The following is a 24,768-nucleotide window of genomic DNA, read 5'->3' on the forward strand; positions in this document are numbered from 1 at the left end:
ATGTGACATGCTTTCTCTGGAACTACTAGTCCTAGAGTTCTTGCGCACCATACTAACGAGGGAGGTTGATTCCAAAGACAGTGGATGTATCATCTGACTGCTGGTAGCATCTACAGCTCCCCAAATATATGAGGGTCCTTCTAACACACACCCACACCAACCCTACTGTCACCTGTGGCTCTTAATACAAATCAGGCAGCTGCCAACGCAAGGAGATGAAACAGGGAAGCAAAAGGACACAAGTAATTCCTCTAGTTTTCCAAATCACATGTGGTCTTTTTGCTGCCTGGGTCAGGCAACGTACTAATTAGGGAAATAAATGAACACACAGGGTTCGTGTTGGAAAAATTATTGAAGATTCGGGGGTGGAGTCTGGGGAGATCGGTTTTGTGGGAGAGGAGGGACTTCAGCAGGGTATAAATGCCACACCGTCCACTCTACTCTCTAGCGCAGCCGTTTTCTCCAGGGGAAAAGAGCTGCCAAGCTTCAGGAGGTGGCTGGAGATCTCCCAGAATCAGAGCTGACCTCCAGGGAAAAGAGATCAGTTCCCCTGGAGAAAATGGCTGCTGTGGGATGTGAACTATAAGGCATCACTTCCCTGCCGAGGTCCCTGCCTTCCCCAAACCACACCCTTTCTTGGCTCCACCCCTCAAATCTCCAGGAATTTTCTAACCCAGAAGTGGCAACCCTAAGGGGAATTCATCTCTGTAGTTTGCAGATGAGCTGTAATTCTCGGGGAAATCCAGACAACACCTGGAGGATGGCAACCCTAGGATAGAAACAAGATGAAAATGACTTCCACACAGAGTCTGTGTCTGTTTGATGATGAAGCATTGTGCAACTCCAGTCTAATATTCTTAAAAGATAGTCCAGTAATATCCTCATCAGGACGACCACATTCAAAACAGGTCTACAAATAGCAGGAGACAAGAGTGCCTCTCTCTCTGATTCAGCATTTTCCCCAAAATCCAAACTCGTAGTCTAAAATCGTAACAGATTCTACCCATCAACCATTGTTCTATCCGGTGCCCTGACTTTTGAAGAAATGTGAAAGCTAGCAAAGCCAACGCTAACAGATGCTGGTGGACATCCTTTCCCAGAATTCCTTCCCAACAAGAGAGAAAAGATGCCAAGAATCATAGAATCACGGAATCATAGGGTTGGAAGGGACCTCTAGGGTCATCTAGTCCAACCCCCTGCACAAGGCAGGAAATTCACAACTACCCCTCCCTTGCAAGAGAGATGCTTGTCTGGAACACTACCAACCGACCACTGTACATCGGAGCCTGAGGAATTACATTCTGCTCAGAAGGGATTTTTGATGCAACTTTGGGCAATGTTGTCTGTGCATTAGAGCATTGATGCGAAGCAACACAGAACATTTGTTTTACAAACCATGCAGTCCTAAAATATGTGGCATTAGAGCCCAAAGAACAAGAAGAAATTCCTAGATGTGTCTTTCACAAGTATCCTACAGATCTTTCCGAGAATCTTCCCTTGTGAATTGTTGCCTCAGCAGTAGGGGGGATTCAAAGCTACTTCGGGGGGAAAGAATGAGCAACCCCCACTTATTTTATTAAATGAGATTTACCCCCCACACACACACAAAAAACCCTACAATTAATTTTCAGCAGAGTGTGTAAATTTTTTGCATACTGCCAGAGATTCTGGCAGAAGCTGAAAGACGTTTCAGCAAGGAACCACTCACACAAAAACGCTAGCCTTATTCCCTGGGGAAGAATGGGAAGCTACCTAGCCGTTTTGTGTACTGAGAAAAAGTTATTTGTTTGTGTCTTTGTTTATTTATAGCCGTGCACAGGGCTTTTTTTCTGGGAAAAGAGGTGGTGGAACTCAGTGGGTTGCCCTTGGAGAAAATGGTCACATGGCCGGTGGCCCCGCCCCCTGATCTCCAGACAGAGGGGAGTTGAGATTGCCCTCCGCGCCACAGGCACAATCTCAACTCCCCTCTGTCTGGAGATTGGGGGGCGGGGCCACCAGCCATGTGACCATTTTCAAGAGGTTCCGGAACTCCGTTCCCCCACGTTCCCCCTGAAAAAAAATCCTGGGCGTGCATGTTTATTCTATGGCACCTGATGCAGCTTTAGGGAGATAATTCATGATTCCGGAATGAAAAAGACAGCCACATAAAACTTTAAAGTAAACTGGACTGGTTACAAAATGTTTACAGCCATGTTGGTTGATTAGAATTCGGGGGTGGGGGGGGGACCCAAAATATCTACTGGCAACAATTTGGGTGGGGGAGAGTGCCCTCAAGTCATAGCTGACGTATGGCGACCCCTGGCGGGGTTTTCATGGCAAGAGACTAACAGGTGGTTTGCCATTCCCACCAACAATTTTAGGAATATGCAAAACATTCACAAAAACACTCATCAGTATTCATAACACTTCTTTTCAGGCTAAATATTATGTTAAAACAGTCAAAAAGTGATGGTGTCAGAGCATTTTAAGGCCTGGATGCAACCCAAACGGGGCTTGGGCCCGGAGCCTCCTCTCCATCAATAACGCACAGCAAGCCCCCTCCCCATTAGGATTGGGGACAGACACGTGGCACCACCAATGCAGCTGTTCACCTGTCACTCCCTCTCACTACACAAAACAAAGAGGGAGAATGCCACCCAAAGTTTCCACTTTCTTTCAGCAGCTTCCTGTCTTTCACAAGATGACATTCTCCCTGATAAACTGCAAAGGACAGTACCTACAGATGCACAAATTGTGCATTCGGGTTTTTTTTTTAATGGACGCACCATCACCTACATGCAAAGAAAAGGTCCGTTCACTGTAAAGAGGGGGAAATGCTTACAAGTGGTGAACGACGTGCAATTACTCTGCTGGGAAATAAGAGGTGACATGTTAGAATGCAAAGCATTAGGTTTGCAGTATTAATCATATTTGAGACTAACTTTGGAGTCAATAGGCCTGAAATCAGGCTATAAGGGTTCCAATAAAATGTGTGGAGAAAGAAGGTTTTTTTTAAAAAAACTACATTTGCTTGTTTATGCTGTGAAAGGAAGAAAATTATGTGTTTCTGTTGGAAGGTGCCTCCGAAATACTGTGCAGTGCAGCCTCCTGTGAAGAGCGGAGTGGAGCCAGCCTGGTTCCTGGTTTTCTGCTGGGGTTTATGGACTGCAGAGAATTGCACTAGATTTTATCAGGCCTGCGGACTGCAGCAGATTTTTGTAGAAGGCAGACATGTTTTTCACAGCAGCAGGACTCTGATCTCGTGCCTGGATAAAAATGACCCAGAAATGGGTGGAAGAAACCAGAAAGAAGAGCCTAAACCCAGGCTGGGATTTCAGCACTGATCAGGGATGTCATCAACTGACTAGAGCAGAGTTACGTGAGGGGAGAAACACTGAGGAGTCTTGAGAAAACGTAAAGGTCAACAGACGTGCTGCAGCACAAGCCAGAGCCATTTTGTCAGGTCCCAGACCAGGGAGCTCTCAACCCATCAGCAGCGGCAGCAGCAGCAGGTTATGCCTCAAGAAATCTATTCGTCTTTTGCTGCAACAGACTGACTGGGAAGGTGTGGATGTTTTTCTGCATTACACACACAACAGAGAATTCCCCACACTTTAAGATAATGTTATGTTTTCATTAAGTCTACACTTTTTGTATGCAAGCCCCCCTCCCGTGTGTGAAATCTCTAGCCATCTGGCAGCACCCTCGGAATTATGCCCACACTCTCCGTCCCCCCCGTGCCAGAGGCACACCTGCGCTCCCTCTCCTGCAGTTCCATTCACAAAAACCCCACGGGCTTTGCCAGGCTGAGATACAGTCCCTGGCTTTCTTCCGGCTCCAGGTAAGTGACACGTTGAATCAAGATGTTTCCAGTCCAAGTCTGGCACTCTACCACCTACACTGGGCTTCCCTACATATTACGTGCAGTTCTGTAACTGTGTTTCTGAAGCTACTTACAGATAAAAAAAGAATCACAAATGAATGCAGAAGATAGGAAAACAGACCCTAGCACAAGCAGTGCCCCAATTTGCATCTTACAGTGATTTATTTTGCAAGACCGTTATTTTTTGGCATTCATACTGAAAGCACTGGTCTGACACGAATGTGTCAGAAGAGAACCACCATCTTCTATTCTTCTTCTTGGAACAGAGAGAGCAAGAAAAAATACACAAGGGGAAGACAACAGGGGAGATATGGCCAGCTGCAAAGGAGACCAGAACTTCTGTATCTTTGAACAGTGATTTGAGAGAGGAAGGTCTTGCTTTTCTCACCTCCACGTGATAAGGTGAAGTGGCCCAAATTCCTTCTTCTATAAAACTACTAAAGGCGTGAGAATTCTGCCTTCCTTCGATTCTGATTACTCAACAGAGAGAGAAGCAGAAAGACAGGTACATGAAGAACAATGATAAACGGGCCTCAAGTTGCAAGTCTGGATAGTAGGTCAGCTCTGAGTATGAAAAAGCAGAAGACCATTGCATTAAAATCAGCAGGACAGTTAAGGTTGCCAGCTCCAGGTTGGGAAATTCCTGGAGATTTGGTGCTGGAGCCTGGAGAAAGTGGTGTTTGGAGAGGGGAAGGATCTCAGAACTTATAATGCCAGTCAGTCCACCCTTCAAAGCTTTCATTTTTCTCCAAGGAATATGATCTCTTTCATTTGGATCTCACCCTGAACTGGATAGCCCAGGTGAGCTTGATCTCGTCAGATCTCAGAAGCTAAGCCGAGTCGGTTTGGGCTAGTAAGTGGATGGGAGACCTCCAACGAAGACCAGAGCTGCAAAGCCAGGCAACGACAAACCACCTCTGTTAATGTCTTGTCCTGAAAACCCCACCAGGGGTCACCATAAGTCAGCTATGACTTGAGGGCACTCTCCTCCACCACCATCTGGAGATCAGCTGTGATTCCAGGAGATCTCTAGGCCCCACCTGGAGGTTGGCAATCCTAAGGACAGAGGATCAGGGATCGGTCAGGAGGACACCACAGCATTAGATGTCAAAGATGATCAAGAAGGTCCTAGGGGAGAGGCTGCTTACTGGATTCCGTTTCACTAACTTTCAGCTCAAAAATGCCCTCCAGCCATGGGAAAGAAAGGTGGAGGTCACACAGCCAGGAATTCTGACATGTTGTATCCAGTTATATCTCAGGGTATATGTAGTTCAAGTGCGATCATTTCCTCAGACCGCTCCATAAATGCTATAAGTTGGCTGATGCTTCATGCCTATGAAGCGGGGAGAATCAAAGCCTCTCTTCCTCTGTTTCCCACCCTCTCTATTCTGCCTGTCTGCCAAAAGATACAAGCAAAGCTTGCCTGCCAAGCACAGGCGCAGCCAGGAAACAGACCAGGCAAACAGGACCTGCACTTCCTAATTCTATGTATCAAAAAGCCCTTCCAAAGCCTGTGAGGCCATCCCACGATTTGCAAAAGTAAAGCTGCTGAGCACAAAAAGGCAGTCGGGATGACCCTGTTCCAGAGGGGCCTCTCATGGGTACATCAGCTGATGTGGAGTCATCCCCTCCCACCTCTCGCTGACCCAGCCCCTGTCATTTCCCTCCACGTGGAAAATCAGAACCAGTCAGCGAGGGGCCAGAACGACTATCAGACCAAAAGCCTTCCATCTGCTCCCTTATATCAGAAACAATTCTGTCTGGATTTGGACCATTTACAAATGGGCTCTCATGTAGGTCAAATCATGATTAATAAGCTTCCAACAGCACACCTTTAATTCTCAAGGCCAAAGGCACAAACAGACTGGAGCTAACTTGTTCATTTTAAAGGCATCGGAGGACAGGATGGTGAGCTGAGGAACGTCCTTTCTAAACAATCTCACCCTCCCCTTCTAAATGGGTTCTGTGAAAGAAAAATATTTAAATTTATAAAACACAAGTTATACTAATTTAAATTTTCAAAACATGACTTCTGCTAATTTCCTTTTATACATAACAGGCCTGGATTTGGTCCTCCAAGCTTCCTTGCTCTTCGATAAGCCTGCAGGCTGTTCCCCAGATCCCCCATTTCATTTTAGTCCTTTGTTTAGAGCAAGTTTCCATGACCCTTAAAAACCACGTTACACATTCAGTCAGCCGTAATACCAGAAGTGGACAAGATACAACCCTGATTTGAAAAGCAGCTAGCAGACCACAACCTTGCAAAGCCTTTGTGTTTCTACATGCAAATCTCCTGCAGTCACTGTCTAAATCAAAAACAGCTCGTTTACCATGTGTCTTGAAATTAAGCCATAGGAGTAAGGGGTTTCTTTAATCAATAAGTAATTGTGCTTGCTTGAAGGGAAAGGCTTGGAACCAACTGTGACCATTAGGATTGCCAGCCTCCAGGTAGTGGGCTGGAGATCCCCCGGAATTACAACTGGTCTCCAGGCCACCGAGATCAGTTCACCTGGAGAAAATGGCTACTTTGGGGGGTGGACTCTATGGAATTATGCCATGCCGAGGTCTTTTCCCTCCCCAAACCCCACTTTCTCCAGGTTTCTCCAGGTTTCACCCCCCAGATCTCCAGGAATTTCCCAACTTGGAGCTGGCAGCCCTAGTGACTATGGGCGTGTGAATACAGTTGAACCCGGAAGTTAATCTGATCGTGGGAAGTCCACCCAAGGTCAAAGCCCTTAGGAGGTGTCAAAAAGTATAAAGATTATAGAGGGAACATGTTATGGCCAAAAAGATAAGTTAATAAAGTTAGACAGTTTCTGGATACTAAAACTCTGAGTGACCAGTGCCAGGTGTTGGGAAATTCTGTTGTTAAAAATATCCAAGTGTGCTGAGAACATGCATCAACGGCAACATCCAACTGGTAAGGCCCACGCAGGCATTGTGCCTTGACAACAGCCCAAATAAAGCCTCAAAAATAGTGTATAGAAGTGTATAAAAGGTGACCCAAAAGAGAGTGAGACAGAAATATCCTGTGCTAGATTTCTCCTGACCAGTTGGTAATGCTTCATTAACTTGGCCAAACCTCATTTGGGGTAAATATAATGCAATCTTTCAGAAATTCTGTCTGTTTCATGTATTCGATAAAAGCTATAGCTGGCTGCTTTCAAGGCACGTCGGTGTCCTGCCCCTTCCTCCCCCCCCTGCTTATGCCTTGACCTCAAAACGAATCCCAGTGTGAGAGGCTGGGTCCATGGGAAGTCTGATCGCCTCTACAGCGGACCCCACCTCAGGGTGGAATTTCTGCGTAAGGCCTCTCTGGGGCCCTGACTGATAGAAGTGAAATTGTGTTTGGTACACGAGAAAATTATGAAAGATAGTGGAATTGGGGATCTGGGATGGATGGGTAGAAGACTAGAAGTCGGGTGCAGCTGCATCAAGGTGGCCAGCTCTACAAGCCATTCTTGAGCGCAAGAGAACATGGCGGAAGGTCCAAAACCCCAGGGAGTGTTATGGGAAATTAAGGGCAATCAGGATAGACAGGGAAATTGAGGGCAATCAGGATAGATAGGGAAATTGAGGGCTGACAGGAAAAGGATCTAGACTCGGAAGGAGTGTTCAAAATAAAGAAAAGACCAAGATTCGGGAGGAGTGCTCCATTACAGTTTTTTTCCTGAGGGGGTTTGACTGGATTCAGCCATAGATATGTGGATGTAGTGCCATTATGTTCCAGGAGGCAAAGAGGTCCCCCCAGGTACACTCCATCATTGCACAGGGCCCAAGAGTGCTCTCACACTTCAAAGTGGATTGATTTGGGCCCCAAACAGCCGAATCAGGCCCGTTTGGGGCCCAAATTGGCCTGCTGCGAAGTGTAGGAGTGCTCCCAGCCTCTGCACAATGACGTCACTTCCCAGAAGTGAGGTCATCACGCCACCCTGGGAACAAGCGCACACAAAGAACAAGGTGAGTGCCGGGTTCCCCACCTCTACTGGGAGGGTAAGGAGACATGGCAACCTTAAGTCTGCAGCTTATGTGAAGCCCAAACGTCATCATGAAATTCCAAGAATAGCCGCAGGTCTCTTGCATATCCATGCAAAGCCCAAATATATTCAGGAAAAAGTAAGCCATTTGCCACTGTTAGCACAGTTGAGATTCATTTTTTCTCACTATACTAGTAAGTGCAGATGGTTTCTGAAATGGGAAAGAGGCCCTCAATCTCAATCAGTTTCAAGCTGGACAGAATCAAGTTTGCAGGCGAGTTTGTGGTTTAGCAATGTCACACTGGAGCCTCCCTTTGACGAGGGTTGCCAGTCCCTTAACTCCCCTGGTGGGAGATTGGGAGCTTAGCACCTACTTCTCTGTGCCCCTGGGTTTCACATGTATGCGTGCATGCTCCCAGCTAGTGTGATGACATCATTTCCAGGAAGTGACATCACCAAACGGGTCAAAGGGCAGCCTGGGAGCGCTCCCACGCTCAATAAGGGGCTGGATTGGCCTGAAACGGGCTCGCTGTAGAGTGCGTTTTCACCCAAATCAGGCCACTGTGCGCACGGGAGTGTGCTGCGATGCCCAGGAGGGTGCCCTGGGAAGCGTGTCCCCCTGCCGGCCAAGGAAGGCATGGGGGGAAGGCTGGGAGCAGGGGATCCCCCACCCCAGGCGGGGGAATGGCACCCCTACTTTTGACGCAAGATAACTTTGCATCTACAGCAAATTTTGCCAGGAATGTCAGGGAATGGGGCTTTACCCAGCCCTGAATGGGCACTGCTCTGGGCCAGAACCATGAAAGAGGAGAAGGCTTTAAAAGTCTGGGCACTTCTCCAGCAGATCAGCAGCAACGATAATGTGGGATGGGGCAATTTTTGGCTTCAGAAAGGGAAACACCCAATGACTCACTGGGGAGGGGGGGCATAGATGTCACAAGAGGATTGGGGGAGCCCTTCAATTGTTCTACACCCTGTATAAAAGAAGCAGGCCAGCCAATGAGAAAGTTCCATTACCAGCTCCAAGGTTGCTCTAAACCCCCTGCCCTTCTGAGCTGAGGTCACAGGGCAGGCCATAGATGTGGGGTGGGGGGGAGGTTGGCCTTGGCCAGGGTAGGGGACAGGCCTGGCGGCAGCAACTCCCAACAGAGAATGACATGTTCCACTACTTTTTTCTCATTTTTAATGTCTGATGTGTGTCCTGTTTTTCATAGAGACTGTTTCTGTGAGGCAACAGAAGGACATGGGTAGGGGGAAGATTATGGTAAATCCCTCTTAGACTAAACCACCCTTGTCTGATGTTTGGGAAAAAATGCCTCTATTTCATAATGGATGACGTTTATTCTAGTGCACCGCCAAGACCACAAATAATACATGATTACAAAAGCGTCACTGTCATGAAACCCTTGGAAAGAGCCCAGGAATGAAAACGCAGTCCTGGCGGGGAAAGGGAAGAAAGGAAAAGGAGGTAAGCATTGCACGTGATAAATTATGTATTCACTCTTGGGATTCTTACTCAACGCTCTCCTGGATCAATATACTTCATTCAAACACAGAAGCATCAGCACAGCCTCCGTTCTCCTCCTTTACTTAATCAGAGTCCACAATCGACCTCACAATCGTCAAGGTAGGAAGCTGCCGCTGCCACGAGGCAGGACTAGGAGGGAGGGTTATGGAGCGCCCCGTGCCCTGTGAGGCATGCGGAGCGAATGGCGGCATTGGGTTTCTGGTTTCTGGCAAGGGGGCATCATACAGTGAATGTCAGTCACAATTACGCCCAGGTTCAGAAGCCAGGCAGGAGACAGCAGGGTTCAATCCTACAGGCTCAGGAGGACCAACGAGGTTTGGCGGTGCCTCCATACGTGTCCTCTGCTGTGATTACTCGGCCGTATAACTGTTAACTTTTTGCAGATAGGTAGGTGACCTCGCTTCAAGTCCTGCTGAAATAACTGGAATTGACATGCACAATTAAATGCTCAATCCTGTTCACTTCAATGAGGTGGTAAGAATAATAATAAAAATAAGGATAATGCAGTGCCACAAAATCTAGTGCTACATACAAGATCAAAAGCTGCAATCCTAAGAAGGATTTCTGGGCCTGTACTGTGAGCATAATTCCCAAAGCATGTCATGCATTTATAGGGCTGCCAACTTCCAGCTAGGGCCTGGAGATCTGCCAGAATTACAACTAGCCTCCTGCCGGGAGGGGGGAGGTGTTGTCCCCCCCCAAGACTGTTTTCAAAAGGTAACTGGGCCCCCTGCTCCACGGACTGGTTTTAAAGTCTTATGGATATGCAATATGGGCGACTGTCTTAACAGATTGTATTGATTGATGTTTTAATTTTCTACAATGATTTTATTGCATATATTGTATTTATTATATTTTAAGATCTGCTCTGAGCCCATGTGTGGGGAGAGTGGAATATAAATTTAATAAAATAAAATAAATAATAAGTAAATAACTGACCTCCAGACTACAAAATTCAGATCCCCTGGAAAAAATGGTTGCTTTGGAGGGTCAGCTCTATGGCATTATCTTGCGGGGTTCCACAGGTTGCAATTTTCTCCCCCATATTTTTCAACCTCTATGTAAAGCCTTTAGGAGAAACCATTTACAGCTTTGGACTTGGATGTCATCAATTTGCAGGTGACACCCGGCTCTGCCTCTCACTCTCCAAATTCCCTGCGGATGCAGTAGAGGCCTTAAGCTGCTGCCTAACAGCTGTGGTCAAATGGCAGAAAGCAAACAAATTGAAACTGAACCCAGACAAGATAGAAGTGATGCTGGCTGGGAAGGCCGAGATATTGAAGGACTCTGCACCCTCCACTTCTGACTCTTGCAGGCTCAGTTACGAGCCGAGGGGTTATACTGGATCCAGCATTGCTGCTAGAGAAGCAAGTTAATGCTAGGCTGCCACCCCCCTGCCCCCACTTGCTGCCCCCCTAGCCCTGCTGAGCTGGCCTGTGGGTGGGAGAGGGATGGGGGTGGAGAGAAGCACGTGCACACACTCCCCCATCACACCAGCTGTGGAAGAACTGTGGCATACACTGAAACAGAGCTAAGTGAAAACTGTCCCCAAGGGGGTGTTTTTTTAAACTTAGCTTCACTTCAACGTGCACCAGGATTCCTTAGTTGCACAGGAAAATTACGTCATTTTCTGGTGCAACAGGGGAGTGTGGGAATGCACATGCTATGCACATGCACGGGAGGTAGGGCTACCAGACCCTAGGGTAGGGATTCCCCGCCCCCACCGTCCCACCCCCGCCCCCACCTACCTGGCCAGCGGGGGGGGCGCACCTTCAATGCGCGCCCCCCTGCGGTGCTGCGCGCCCCCCGCGCTCAGCAGCAGCCAGGATCAGGCCTGTTTTTGCCTGGATCGGGGCCCATGTGGAGCGCGGGAGCATTCCTGCGCTCCGCAAGGGCCCACAATGGACCAAATCCACACCAAAACGGGCCCGATACACGCCAAAACGAGCGCGGATCGGGCCCGGTTTGGCACGGATCGGGCCCACTGTGGGTTCCTGTGCTCTGCAGGGGCCTTAAACGGGCCCGATCCGTGCCAAGACGTACCCGATCCGGGCCAAAATGGGCACGGATTGGGCCTGTTTTGGCATGGATTGGGCCCGTTGTGGGCCCCTGCAGAGCGCAGGAACGCTCCTGCGCGCCGCAGGGGCCCACACCGGGCCCGATCCGTGCCCAAACGGGCTGCGTGGTGACGTCACTAAGTGATGTCATCGCGCTTGCAGGAGCGTGCGCGCACACCCCCCCCCCCAGGTAAGAGCCAGGCTCCAATCTCCCGCTGGGAGATCGAGGGGGCCTGGCAACCCTAACGGGAGGTGAGCATCCTGCTGTCCCCTACCCCCCAGCCCCCTGAGCCCCTGCTTTGGCTCCTGGGGCCCCTGGAAACTCTAGTAAATGCAGTTGCAAAAATGCCTTCTCCAAGCTCAGTTTAGCCCAGAAGATGGCCCCCTACCTTGACCCGGCCAGTCTGGCCACCTGGATCCCTGGTATGGTAATGTGGAGCCTAAGTGACCGCTTCCTTAGCCTGCAATCCTAAAGCCCCGTGAAAGGTAAGGATTGACCAAAAGATGTCTGTAGAGAAAAGGAGGGTGGTTTTCACCAATTCTCCCCTCTCGCAGATCTGGAATTCAGTGAGATCTGTTTTTTGCTTAATTAGCAAAGCATGTGATAAGAAGCTTTGAAAATTAACTTTTCTTTTTCTAAAAGTCAACTTAGGTAGAATAGGAATGATATGTATGCCTGTATAGGATTAATTTCTATGGGGTATGCCAGTATTCCATTTATCTGTTCAACCTTCTACTTAATCAGATCTAGAGTGATCAGATTATTTTAATCAGGGCTTTTTTTCAGCAGGAACGCAGTGGAACGGAGTTCCGGAACCTCTTGAAGATGGTCACATGGTGGGTGGCCCCGCCCCCTGATCTCCAGACAGAGGGGAGTTGAGATTGCCCTCCGCACTGCTCAGCGGCACGGAGGGCAATCTCAAACTCCCCTCTGTCTGGAGATCAGGGGGCGGGGCCACCCGCCATGTGACCATTTTCTCCAAGGGCAACCCACTGAGTTCCACCACCTCTTTTCCCAGAAAAAAAGCCCTGATTTTAATACTAACATTTTAACTACCATGCTGATTGTACATTGCCTGAGAAACACAACGTTTCACTTTAAACCTGGAACAAACAGATAAACAAACCTCAGCATGTATTGTTGAAGGCTTTCACGGCCAGAGAATGATGGTTGTTGTGGATTTTCCGGGCTGTATAGCCGTGGTCTTGGCATTGTAGTTCCATTGCAGTGTCACTGAGAGATCCCTGTCTTTTGGTGCTACACCTCTGAAGATGCCAGTCACAGCTGCTGGCGAAACGTCAGGAACTACAATGCCAAGACCACGGCTATACAGCCCGGAAGATCCACAACAACCAAACCTCAGCATCTTCTTTAGAAACTGGAGGCTCTGCCCGGCAAAGAATGTCATAAGGGAGCATCCATTTACCAAGTAGCACTGTGATTTAGTGCTTAACATGTTGCTTTAATTCAGCCAAAGAGGTTTTCGTCTCCACGTGGCTGTTTAAAGTAATGCCCTCTCACAGGTAGGTCCCAGTAACTGCCACAAATCCCAGTTACAGTGACCAAGAGCAATCACATCAGGTCATTGCTTGTGTCTCCACCGAACACACCAGAAGAGCACTCCGCCAGGGCTAATGCAGTTATTTTGTCCACCCAGAATCTCTGTGCAGCAACCTCCAGGGAGAAGGCACAGGAAGGCTCTTTGCACACATGCGCAACTCCCTCTGCGACTACCACCACATGTAAGAGCATGAACCACCACCATCTCCTTGAGGAAATAATAATAATTGATATAAAATAAATTACAAACATAAATAAATCCAGAGGAGTTAGCCGTGTTAGTCTGTAGTAGCAAAATCAAAAAGAGTCCAGTAGCACCTTTAAGACTAACCAATTTTATTATAGCATAAGCTTTCGAGAATCAAGTTCTCTTCGTCAGATGCCTGATCAAAATATCTCTGGCTGCTTATAATGGCAAGTATCAGTTTAGTATTGCACTAAATATTTGCTACGTGTCTTAATAACAAATGTCATTTTGTACAACTATCACATGGGCCTAATTTCACTAATGGTATCTGCTGAAAATACGAGTTTTGATGAAAAGTTACCATGGCATCGGAACTCCTCTCACGTACTCATCGTGGTACTCACCGTGGTACCCAGGAGGGGGTTAATTTGATCTGGGAAACTGGGGAGGTGTTTTTTAAAAAACCTCCCAGCAAGTCAAGGGGCCCCTGTGGCTGCTTTCTAAAGTTAAAGCTACAGACTGGGCGGGTGGGCGGGGGGAGATGCAGTTAAGGTTCTCTAACCTGAGTTGTTTGGCCCTGCAGGGGACAGAACCTGCAAAAGGGGAGGGTGAGTGACATGGGTTATCGTGCCCAAATTGCTATGCAAGCAGGTTCTTGATTACATGGGCTTTTGGGCTGCCAGGTCCCCCGGGGAGGGGGGATTCCCTGCACCAGCCTCTGCCCCCCCACTGCCACTTAACGTGGTCCGCTAGGGGGAACGAGCTTGAGAGGCAAAAAACCTCCAGGGCCAGCGCACAACAAGCGCAGTCCTGCTGGACACAATGACATCACATCTGGAAATGATGTCATCATGCCGGGTAGTGGGCATGCTCCCACTCTTCACATGGGAAAGCTCGGGAGCATGCCCACCACCGGGTGTGATGACATCACTTCCAGAAGTGACATCATTGCCCCCTGCCCAGGAGGGGATTGGCAAGGTATGTGCCAGGTTCCCCCCTCCCACTGGAAGGGTAAGGGGACCTGGCAACCCTAATGGGTGTCCAGGGCAGGCCCAGCAGTCAAGATCACAATTCCTCCTTGTTTGTACATTTGACAGACATCTGCACAGCTGCATCTGGTCCCCGACCTAAAAAAAGGCAATGAGCAGTCACTGATGGCTTCCATTAATGTCAGCTGAACTCCTATTCAGGTGTGCAACTATAAATCACACACTTACAAAAAAAATGGTTAAATGTCACAGAATCACGGAAGAGGCCATCCAGACCTTCTAGTCCAATGCCCTGCCCAATGCAGGACAAGCCTAAAGCATCCCTGACAAATATTCATCCAGCCGCTTCTTGAAAACTGCCCGGGAAGGGGAGCTCGTCAAGGCTGCTATGCACAGGCACACGGCCCTACCTGCAATGCTGCCTTGTGCATGGTCTACTTTGAAGTAAAAAGGAAAGGGGCTTTCAAAATCCTTTTGCTGCTATGCCAGAGTTTTCCATTTACAAAAGGAAACAAGCCACTGTAGTTTCAAGTCCAGATTTTTTAAAAACTGTATATTCTATATAAGATTGGTGGGAAATGCTTCTGCTTATTTCTTAATCAATTGGGTATATGTTTGTCTTTCAGGAAATTAGTGAGAAATTAAGAAACTCCTAATCCAGTATGGAAAATTTGTTCCATCACTGTAATCACTATTTGAATTCTCAACAGAAGGGAGCCAAAAATAAAACTAAGTTGGTCTCTTCAATATATTTCATAAGTTCAGGATGATGAAACGGGCATTCATGGAATGATAGGTGCAGGTTTTTACAAAGTGACCCTCTAAAACAGCCCTGAAACAAGCCCACCCAAATGGCCCCTGCAATAATGCTAGAGTCATGGACCTCCAGGGCAGCAGCCCCTGGGGGAAATTTTCTGCTAAATTAAGGGGCCAGTCTGCCCTTGATGAGAGAAGAGTGACAGACTAGGAAAGACGAGTCCTGGATTCAAATTCTCACTAGCCATGAAGTTCTCTCTCTCTCTCTCTCTCTCTCTCTCTCTCTCTCTCGCTCTCTCAACACAACCTATTTCACAGAATTGTTGCAAGGATAAAGAAGAGCACCACTGTAATGTTTTTAGTTGTTTTTAACTTTGCCTTGAGACCTTTAATCTAGCTCGTCCTAACATTCACTAACAGAATAAACCTCTCATCCACACAGACATAGATTCCCTCAGGCCTTTCCATGCAGTTTGCCCGATCGAGATAAGATAATCTTTCTCTAAGATACACATAGACTGAACTCAGGTACACACACAGTTTGCCTGACTAACACAGAATTTCTCAGAACTTCGCACAGATTCAGTGAACTTGATAGAATGAGACCCTTTCAGACTTCCACATAGATTGCCTGACAGGGACCGAATGAAAACTTTCCCTCAGATCCACTCTGACAAAAGGTGTAGTTCACTCCCCCACCCCACCCCTGGTACATAGGGTTGCCAGCCTCCAGGTGGTAGCTGGAGATCTCCCGGAATTACCACTGAGCTCCAGGCCACAGAGATCAGTTTTCCTGGAGATAATGGCTGCTTTGGAGGGTGGACTCTATGGAATTATATCATTTCCTCCTCAACCCCTGCTTTCTCCAGGTTTCACTCCCCAAATCTCCAGGAATTTCCAAATTGGAGCTGGCAACCCTACTGGTACAGCCACCAGCCAATCAGCAGATTCCATTTGCCCATCCAGCCTCCCTCTTCTTTCCTCAGAGGCCTGCACTTTTTAACCACAATAACCAGAAGTCAAAGCCCCTGCATTAATTCGCACAAATTACAACTGGCTCTATTTCTCTTCAGCAGCTAAGCTGGGAGGGCCTGTGGAGGTCATGGCCAAATGCCAGGAGAAGGGAATTGAATGGGCGAGGGCCAGTCCAGAAAAGACTTTCCAGAGGTGGTAACTCACTGGGAAGATTTGGGGAGAGGGGCAGGTGTGTCATTGTGTGATATCACTTCCAGCAAAGAACAAAGTGACCTCATGGTGTCAGGGATCATGCTCTAGGATTCGCTCAAGTGTCTTCTGTTAAACCACAGACTGGGGAGGGGGGTTGAATCCTAGAGCATCACCCCGACGTCATGATGTCACTTCTGGTTTTCACTAGAAGTGATGTCACACGTAAGAGTGATGTCAGCATACACTCTCATTTTCTGCTACCTCCCAACCTTTGAAGTTTCTGTGGGAAAGAAGGTCCAAAGCAGAAAACCTGCCTCCTCCCCCCCGCCCCCCCCCAGCAAAGGTTTGGTAATTCTATGGCAGAGCTGCTCAGAGAAAGAGAAGCCAGCCTGTTCTTCCTGTCTCCCCTGTCTTTGTCCTCCTTTCTTGGGGGAAGTGGCCAGGCATCTCCACCACTTGGGCAGCAAAGCTTTCTCCCACTGTGCCATTCTGGTTGCCGGTGACACCTCCAGCAAGCAAGCCGGTTGCCTCCACCATTCTCTTGGCTCTCCTGGTCTCCTTTAATGGTTTCATTCCTCACAAATCATGTAGATGAGGAGATCATGCACTACAGCAATATGGGAGAAAAAGCTATTCGGGGGGGCGGCTTGCTTTCCCATTGCTGGTGCAGCTACCGATACAGTGGAGTGGCAACAAGGATTCCTCATGGCAGGTGTCCTCACAGTTTTCCTGCCCCAGCCCCCCTGCAGTGGCTACCCTACCCTACCCTACCCATTGATTCTTTTCAATGTTTTGAATACCACTATGGCAATATAGCATCATAACAATGTGTGTAATAGGTCCTGTGAATTCTCATCTGTTACTTTTTAACTAAGTGTCAAGCTACAAGTAACTTTGTCAGTTGTGGCTTGGCCCTAAGTCCCCATCTCCTCCATTCTGGAGATATGCCTTGCCACTTATACATTTTTTTAAAAAATGAAAGCTAAGAATTAAACATTATTATATTGTTATAGCGATATAAAAATCTACAATTGGCAATTTAAAAAATAAACAAACAAGCCCCCCTTGGGGGCAAGGAAATGGCCACTAAGGGGACAGTGTCAAGGTCAAGGCTTTTTTTTCAGCGGGAATGCGGTGGAATGGAGTTCCGGCACCTCTTGAAAATGGTCACATGGCTGGTGGCCCCGCCCCCTGATCTCCGGACAGAGGGGAGTTGAGATTGTCCTCCGTGCCGCTGAGCAGCGCGGAGGGCAATCTCAACTCCCCTCTGTCTGGAGATCAGGGGGCGGGGCCACTGGCCTTGTGATCATTTTTGCCAAGGGCGATTTAAACATTAAAAAACTCCCCCCTTGTTCTAGTTCCACCACTGAGTTCCACCACCTCTTTTCCCAGAAAAAAAGCCCTGGTCAAGGGAATGACTACCACATGGGAGGGAAAATCCAAACTTTCCTGCTCACGTGGTAGCTATCCAGGCTTTACTGTTGTCTTTCATAGAATCATAGAATCAAAGAGTTGGAAGGGGCCATACAGACCATCTAGTTCAACCCCCTGCCCAGTGCAGGATCAGCCTAAAGCATCCCTGACAAGTATTCATCCAGCCTCTTCTTGAAAACTGCCAGTGAGGGGGAGCTCACCACCTCCCAAGGCAGCAGATTCCACTTTTGAACTACTCTGACTGTGAAAAAGTTTTTCCTAGTATCCAGCCGGTACCTTTGTGCATGTAGTTTTAGCCCATTGCTTCACGTCCTACCCTCTGCTGCCAACTGGAACAGCTCCCTGCCCTCCTCCAAATGACAGACTTTCAAATATTTAAAGAGAGCAATCATGTCCCCCCTCAACCTCCTCTTCTCCAAACTAAACATTCCCAAGGCCCTCAGCCTTTCCTCGTACGGCTCAGTCTCCAGACCCCTGATCATCCTTGTCGCTCTCCTCTGCATCCTCTCGATTTTGTCCACATCCTTTTTTGAAGTGAGGCCTCCAGAACTGCACACAATACTCCAGGTGTGGCCTGACCAAGGCAGTATAGAGAGGGGCTATGACCTCCTGCGATTTCGATGCTATGGCCCCTTTGATACAACCCAGGATTGAATTGGCCTTTTTTGCCACCGCATCACACTGACTGCTCATATTATTATTATTATTATTATTATTATTATTATTATTATTATTATTATTATTATTATTATTATTATTATTATTATTAGCAGCAAAGCAGGTTTGAGAATGCCGGCAGAAAAGCCAGGGAAACTCTGGGAAATGCACGAATGTTCCACTGATAGAAAAATCAGAAAAACCTTAAGTGATTCTATTATATATTGTTTTTAATCATGTAATTTGTTTTAATCATGTAACTTGCAAAAAAGTATTTAAAGCTGCACTTGGCAAACTAAGCTGTTCTGGAGGTTAGAAAATCCCCCGTTTTTGTCTAACACGGCAAATGTCTGCGATATTCTTGATTTCTGACGAGGCCAGCAAGTTTGGGTATTCTTGGGTTTCTTGACAAAGCTAGAAAGTCTGTTATCCTTAGGATTTCTGCAGAGGTTAACAAAAAAGTCAGAAATATTCTTAGAACCTAGCTCACTGCAAAAGCAGAACTGCCTGGTTTCTAACCGGTCACTTGAACAACAGAGGGCTCCTCCGAGTAAATGCTACACAATAGAAGGAAAAACCTTCTAAAATTATTTTTTAAATTATATGTAAAAAATTATATGTATTTACATATACATATAAAAATTATATGTATTTACATATAAAAAATTATACGTAAATTTTGTGAATTTTTATAAAGTTTTTTGGTAATTTTTATAAAGTTCAGTACATAATACAAAGTGCTAAAGTGATGATAAATAATTCATAATAAATATACCATTCAATAATTCAATAAATATCCAGTAAATAATTAAATAAAGATACATGCAAACCTTCGAGGTTTTCCCTTCTATTGTGTGGTTTCTAACCAGTACAACTGCATGCTTAGAAAATACACAGAGAACCTTAAAATTAATTAGTAGAAAGGAAGATTCCATTGTATAAGTGCTTAACGGACATGCGCAGAATTAATTGTTTACCTGATTGTATAAAAGATATGACAACCTGCCCCATGGCAGGTTCAGAGCTTTTGCAGACTACTGCCTCTGATCCTCTATTCTATTAGAATAAAGCTGAACAGAATCAGGGCTTTTTTTCAACAGGAACGCAGTGGAACGGAGTTCCGGAACCTCTTGAAAATGGTCACATGGCTGGTGGCCCCGCCCCCTGATCTCCAGACAGAGGGGAGTTTGGATTGCCTTCCGTGCGGAGGGCAATCTAAACTCCCCTCTGTCTGGAGATCAGGGGGCGGGGCCACCAGCCATGTGACCATTTTTGCCGAGGGCAACCCACTGAGTTCCACCACCTCTTTTCCCAGAAAAAAAGCCCTGTGAACGGTCCTTGATTTCTGCCTTTGTGTGGTTGATTGGGTTAAAAGGTCACACTAACGGGAGCTTCTGGCAAGATTTTTGCATCACCACCACTATGCTGTGGGGAAGCAGGAAAAACCCTCACCCTCACCAACAGTATTGAACCCAGGGCAGCTAATCTGTGGGGAAATGGCCGGAGGCAGCACTAAGTATATGCAGCTTTAGAATTCTGATGGCAAAGTTTATCCAGTTTAGGAGTGATTCTGCACAAGTTGGATAATGCACTTCCAATCCTCTTTATAGATCATTTGGAATGGATTTTTTCATGCGCGGAACAAAAAATCCACCTCAAATGATTGATAAAGTGCATCGAAAGTGCATTATCCAACATGTGCGGAATCAGCCAAGAAAACAGTAAACTGGGTTCCTCCTCTGCCAACCCCTCTCTATTAGCATTTAAAATGGTGGCAGGGGAAGGCAGGAGTCCCAAAGAAGTTGGATGATCCTCAGGCCAGGGTTCAGTCTGCTCACAGGCCAATAACAATGTTCCACCATGAACCCTTGCTGAAGACACAGTTCTGATGCCAAAACACTGTTGCCAGAACAGCCAAATCAAACCGCGCAGGACAACAAGATTCAAACAGAGGGGCTAAGACCTCTGGAGCCATTTCAGCTGTTTGCTGGCATGGGCTTGGAGAGAAAATGTAAAAGCGTGCAATATCCGAGCCCCAGCATGTCATTGCTGAAAAGGGCAGCCCGCTGGTTACGTGAAAAAGCCAGCAGCAAGCTCCAATTTCTTCCCTCCCCATGCAAGAAGTCACTCCAAGGGCTGGCGCTAATCTTCCAGCACTTCAGCAATGAAGACAAGGCGGCTTGCCAGAGCTCCTTGTTTCCTTGAGGTGATTATCCTTTCTGGACACTCCCTTCATCCAGCCCTGCAGCAATGAATGATAACACCCGACACTCATTCAGTCCTGTGCCCTGATCCTTTGCCCCTGCAGTGCCCCCGACAATCTCTCTGCTGCCTGCCGGAGATTAGTCTACTAATGCTGCTGAAAATGCCCCCTCAGCCTCTCTTTCTCCTTTACACACAACAAAAAGGAGACCGTTTGGAAACAAGCACTTACAGACAGACAAAACAATGTTTAGCCCTCGGAGTCAGGATGTGGATTTCACAACTTATGACCCAGAATTCATGCCTGGGGGGGGGGGGAGTGGCATCATCACATGGTTGCCAACTCGGGGTTGGGAAATTCCTGGGATTTGGGATGGACCCTGGGGAAGGCAGGGCTTGGGGAGAGGGTAGTACCTCATTGGGGTATCGTGCCAGAGTCCACCCTCCAAAGCAGCCATTTTCTTCAGGGGAACTGATCTCAGTAGTAATTCCAGGAGATTCCCAGGCTCCACCTGAAGACTGCAACCCTACATCACCAGCAGGGATACACTCTTTCACCTCCCATCTTAGATTTTAAAAGAAAAATGCTCTCTGTACTGCAAAAATGTCCATACCTCTCTCCAGTAAATCAAAGGTAAAAGCAAGCAGGCAGAGACGGCCAGCGGTAAGGAAACCAACAGCCACAGCAACTGGCCTCATTCCCTGGCACTGTCTCCGTGTGTTGTGGCTTCTGCCAAGCTTCTGCCTTTGCTAGAATTTGGCCTCCGTTCAAGCCTGTTGTCTCCCTGGGAACTTTCCTTACATTGCTCCTCTCCAGGGAGCACCCACGGTAATTGTCCATTCGCAAATGGCGAGGAAGAAAGGGATGATTAAAACTGAAAGCGCTTGCCGCAACCCAGTCTCTTCTGTCTGCTCATGCACAGCTGCCTTTTGCTTCTTTCTGACTCTGGGTGTGTCTACCCCACAGATCTAGACTGGTTTAGGAATTATTCCTGCTCCCTATGGAACTGTTGTTTAGCACAGGTAGAGTAAGGTAGAGAAGAGAGCTCTTACTAGCACTAAACTGGCATAGGTTCATAATACAGATATATATTCTCTGACTCACAATGATTTTTGCTTTGGTAACTGTACAATCACGTTGCTACAAGGTGCCCATAGGGCTGTGCGGCTCACTGCCTGTCCTAAAGCGCAGCATCCTATCCTTGGCATTCTCGTGGACGCCTGGCAAGTCTTTCTTAAAAACCTGCCAATGAGACATCATAATAACCTGGAAGGCAATTTATTCCATTGCTAGACTGTTACGATTAACATGATTCCATAATATTTAACTTAAAGCCGGCTTCCATTCCTGCCCTAGAACAGCACAGCTTCTGATAGGGTTTGCAGCCACATGCCCTTTCCAATCAATCAGGTGGTGAAGGCTTATTGCAGAAGTCACAATCCAGGTGACTTGCTCAAAGCTATTGAAAAACTGACCTTGATTTTGATTGCTGATCATGTAAAACCCCGGGAGGGCTGGGACACGGGAGCAGGAGCAAATCTAGCAGGTATAAACTGCTCTTCCTCATGCACACCGAAGAGGGACACACCCCTTGAACATAGATCCAGAGGAGTTAGCCATGTTAGTCTGTAGTTGCAAAATAGTAAAGAATCCAGTAGCACCTTTAAGACTAACCAACTTTATTGTAGCATAAGCTTTCGAGAACCACAGCTCTCTGCGTCAGATGCAAAGTAATTATGGCTTTTATATGGACAACACCCAACGTGGCTTACATTGTTCTCTCCTCCATTTTATTCCCACAACATCCCTGTGTGTGTGACTGGCAAGCTCACCTAGCAAGTTTCCGTGGCAGAGTGAGGATTCGAACCTGGTCTCCCAGATCCTAGGTTGACCCCACAATCACTAAGCCATGCTGGCTCTAGACTTTTAGAGACACAAAGGCTCTAGAACTGCATGTTATACTCTGACAAAAAAAATTCAGTCTCAGAGGACATTTTAAAAAATACAGACCACATTCTTAGGAAGCCTCCCTGGCACAAGTCCTTGTCTCTCCCTGTACTACATGAACAACTGCACTACGTGGAAGTTGGGAATATTTATTCCAGAGAAATGTGTATCTTCCAGCTAGTGGCTCACTTCCTGAGCTCGACAGACACGGCCACATCTGAAAGGCCCATGGAACTTCCCCTTCACTTTGATTCATGGGGCTTCTTGGTTCCTACACCGGAGAAGATGCATCCACTATTGAAGTGAGTAAAGAAACCCACATGTGTGTGTACTGAGGTCTCCGCATGCCCAAGCAACCACTTGGTCAGGTTGCTGGCATTTAGGAAGTGGCTGTTAGCCTTTGGCTTAATGAGCTAGTCCCAAAACTGTTTTATATCAAGATTATAATGCCAAAGTGAACTGAGTCCATCAACTTGGGAACAGCCTATAAAAGAAGCCCAGAGGAGGTTGCAGGCAGCTGAGTTGGTCCCAAGAAAGATCCGAAAACAAAAGCCACGGACTACTCAGCCTTCCATCCTTTCGAGGTCAGTAAGATGAGTACCCAGTTTCCTGAGAGTAAAGTGTAGAGGACTGGGGAAGGCAATGGCAAACCACCCCGTAACAAAAAGTCTGTGATGTGTTATGATGTGACGTCCCCCCATGGGTCAGTAATGACTTGGTGCTTGCACAGGGGACTACCTTTACCTTACCTACCTTATATTCAGATCAACAGAAATAATACAAAACAGCATTTTGTAGCTGTTGTTTTGCAGAATGGCTTGCATTCACATCCTTGTGAGTATACCACACAGTGCATACTGTCCATTTTACAAAGATGGGCTCTTGAGAAATGAAACGTCATTTATGCACTAGCAATAAAGATACAGCTTGTATACAAAAAGCTTCTAAAGAAAATAACTCTAAGCTCTAAAGCTTATAATACTCTTTGGCTAGTTGCAGGATACTCCTGAATAACAGACTCATGCGTGGGTGACAGATAGGAACAACGTATAATCTGCTAAAAACTATGTACATATTCATTCAGCCATTTAGCCTAAGTCATCAAAATGCCTGACTTACGTTCATTAATTGTTCAGTGGTTTCAGAGGCAATTTCTCTAATTCAGCACTGTAAGACATTTCTCTGAATCAGGGGAGGAAGATTTTCACCTCTATTTAAGGTTTAAATCCCATGTATTTGGAATTGAAGTTTTACTGCAACTACTGGGGACTTAATTCTAGTAAATGTGATCAGAATGCGGTGAGAGTTATCCAGATAACTGTTACAGCAAACATTTTCTCTAGATTCAAGTCAAACAAATACCTACTGTTTCATTTCTGAAATTAAAAATAGTAGCCAAAAAGCTGGCATTCAGCCCTCAGTAGATTATCAAACCTGGACCATGAAAACCGTCCTTGGCATTTCCTTGCTGTTTCTTGGAAACTGCTAATTTACCATATAAGACCAATTCCAAAAAGATATCGCAGAAATCTTTAAAATGTGAGAAAGAGAGAGGGTGGAGAAAAATCACTTCAAAACAACCTCACTTTTCATTGTTTACTTTGCTTGCCTACTAAACATGCAAAGCCAGTTTTCTAATGCGTCCATGGCCACTACAGACATTTTGCTCTTTTACACCTAAAGTCTGTTTAGAGCCGATGGATTTTAGTTTGTTAAAATGTCTGGTTTCCACTTCAGTTATTCATTCATGCTCTTCAATCAGACCGCTGAGTTTGGTAGTTAAGCAGGCAGGCATATAAACAACTTCTTTAGCACTCTCCGGAGTTTTTGCTGAAGAAACACATTCTAGCACATGCAGAAATCATCTTCTTCCCAGTGCATATAACTGATCCTCATCTGGCCACTGATATTCAGATTCTAAAGAGCCGCCCCAATAAGCAACAAGTGCCACTCTTTATTAAACAGAATCAGAAAAATCAACCTAGTAAAACACACAGAAATGTATTTCTTGTTCATGTTCAAAAGCCATAATATTAGGAACGTATTGCTTATGAATACATATACAGTCATGACTTTATTCTTCAGGCCACACACCCATCTATCTGCATGTGCATAGAATTCATTATACAGGGGACAGCAATACATACAATGTGTCACTACTGGAAAATATTGAAACAGCCCACTTTCAACCACACAGGGCAGGAAACAGGCAAGAGGACAGTCAGCTGGCAAAGAGGAGCAACAGATGCAAATCTATTGTCGAAGGCTTTCACGGCCGGAGAACGATGGTTGTTGGGGGTTTTCCGGGCTGTATTGCCGTGGTCTTGGCATTGTAGTTCCTGACATTTCGCCAGCAGCTGTGGCTGGCATCTTCAGAGGTGTAGCACCAAAAGATCGAGATCTCTCAGTCTCACTGAGAGATCTCGATCTTTTGGTGCTACAC

General features: G+C 46.7%; 1 protein-coding gene across 6 annotated transcripts in view; it reads right to left on the bottom strand.

The window, feature by feature from the left end:
• Positions 1-24,768, bottom strand: part of LOC129334058 (protocadherin alpha-C2-like) — a 280,693-nt gene that overhangs the window by 54,386 nt on the left and 201,539 nt on the right. The window lies entirely within an intron of this gene.

Source organism: Eublepharis macularius, chromosome 7 (assembly GCF_028583425.1).
Source record: "Eublepharis macularius isolate TG4126 chromosome 7, MPM_Emac_v1.0, whole genome shotgun sequence".
Lineage (NCBI taxonomy): Eukaryota > Metazoa > Chordata > Lepidosauria > Squamata > Eublepharidae > Eublepharis > Eublepharis macularius.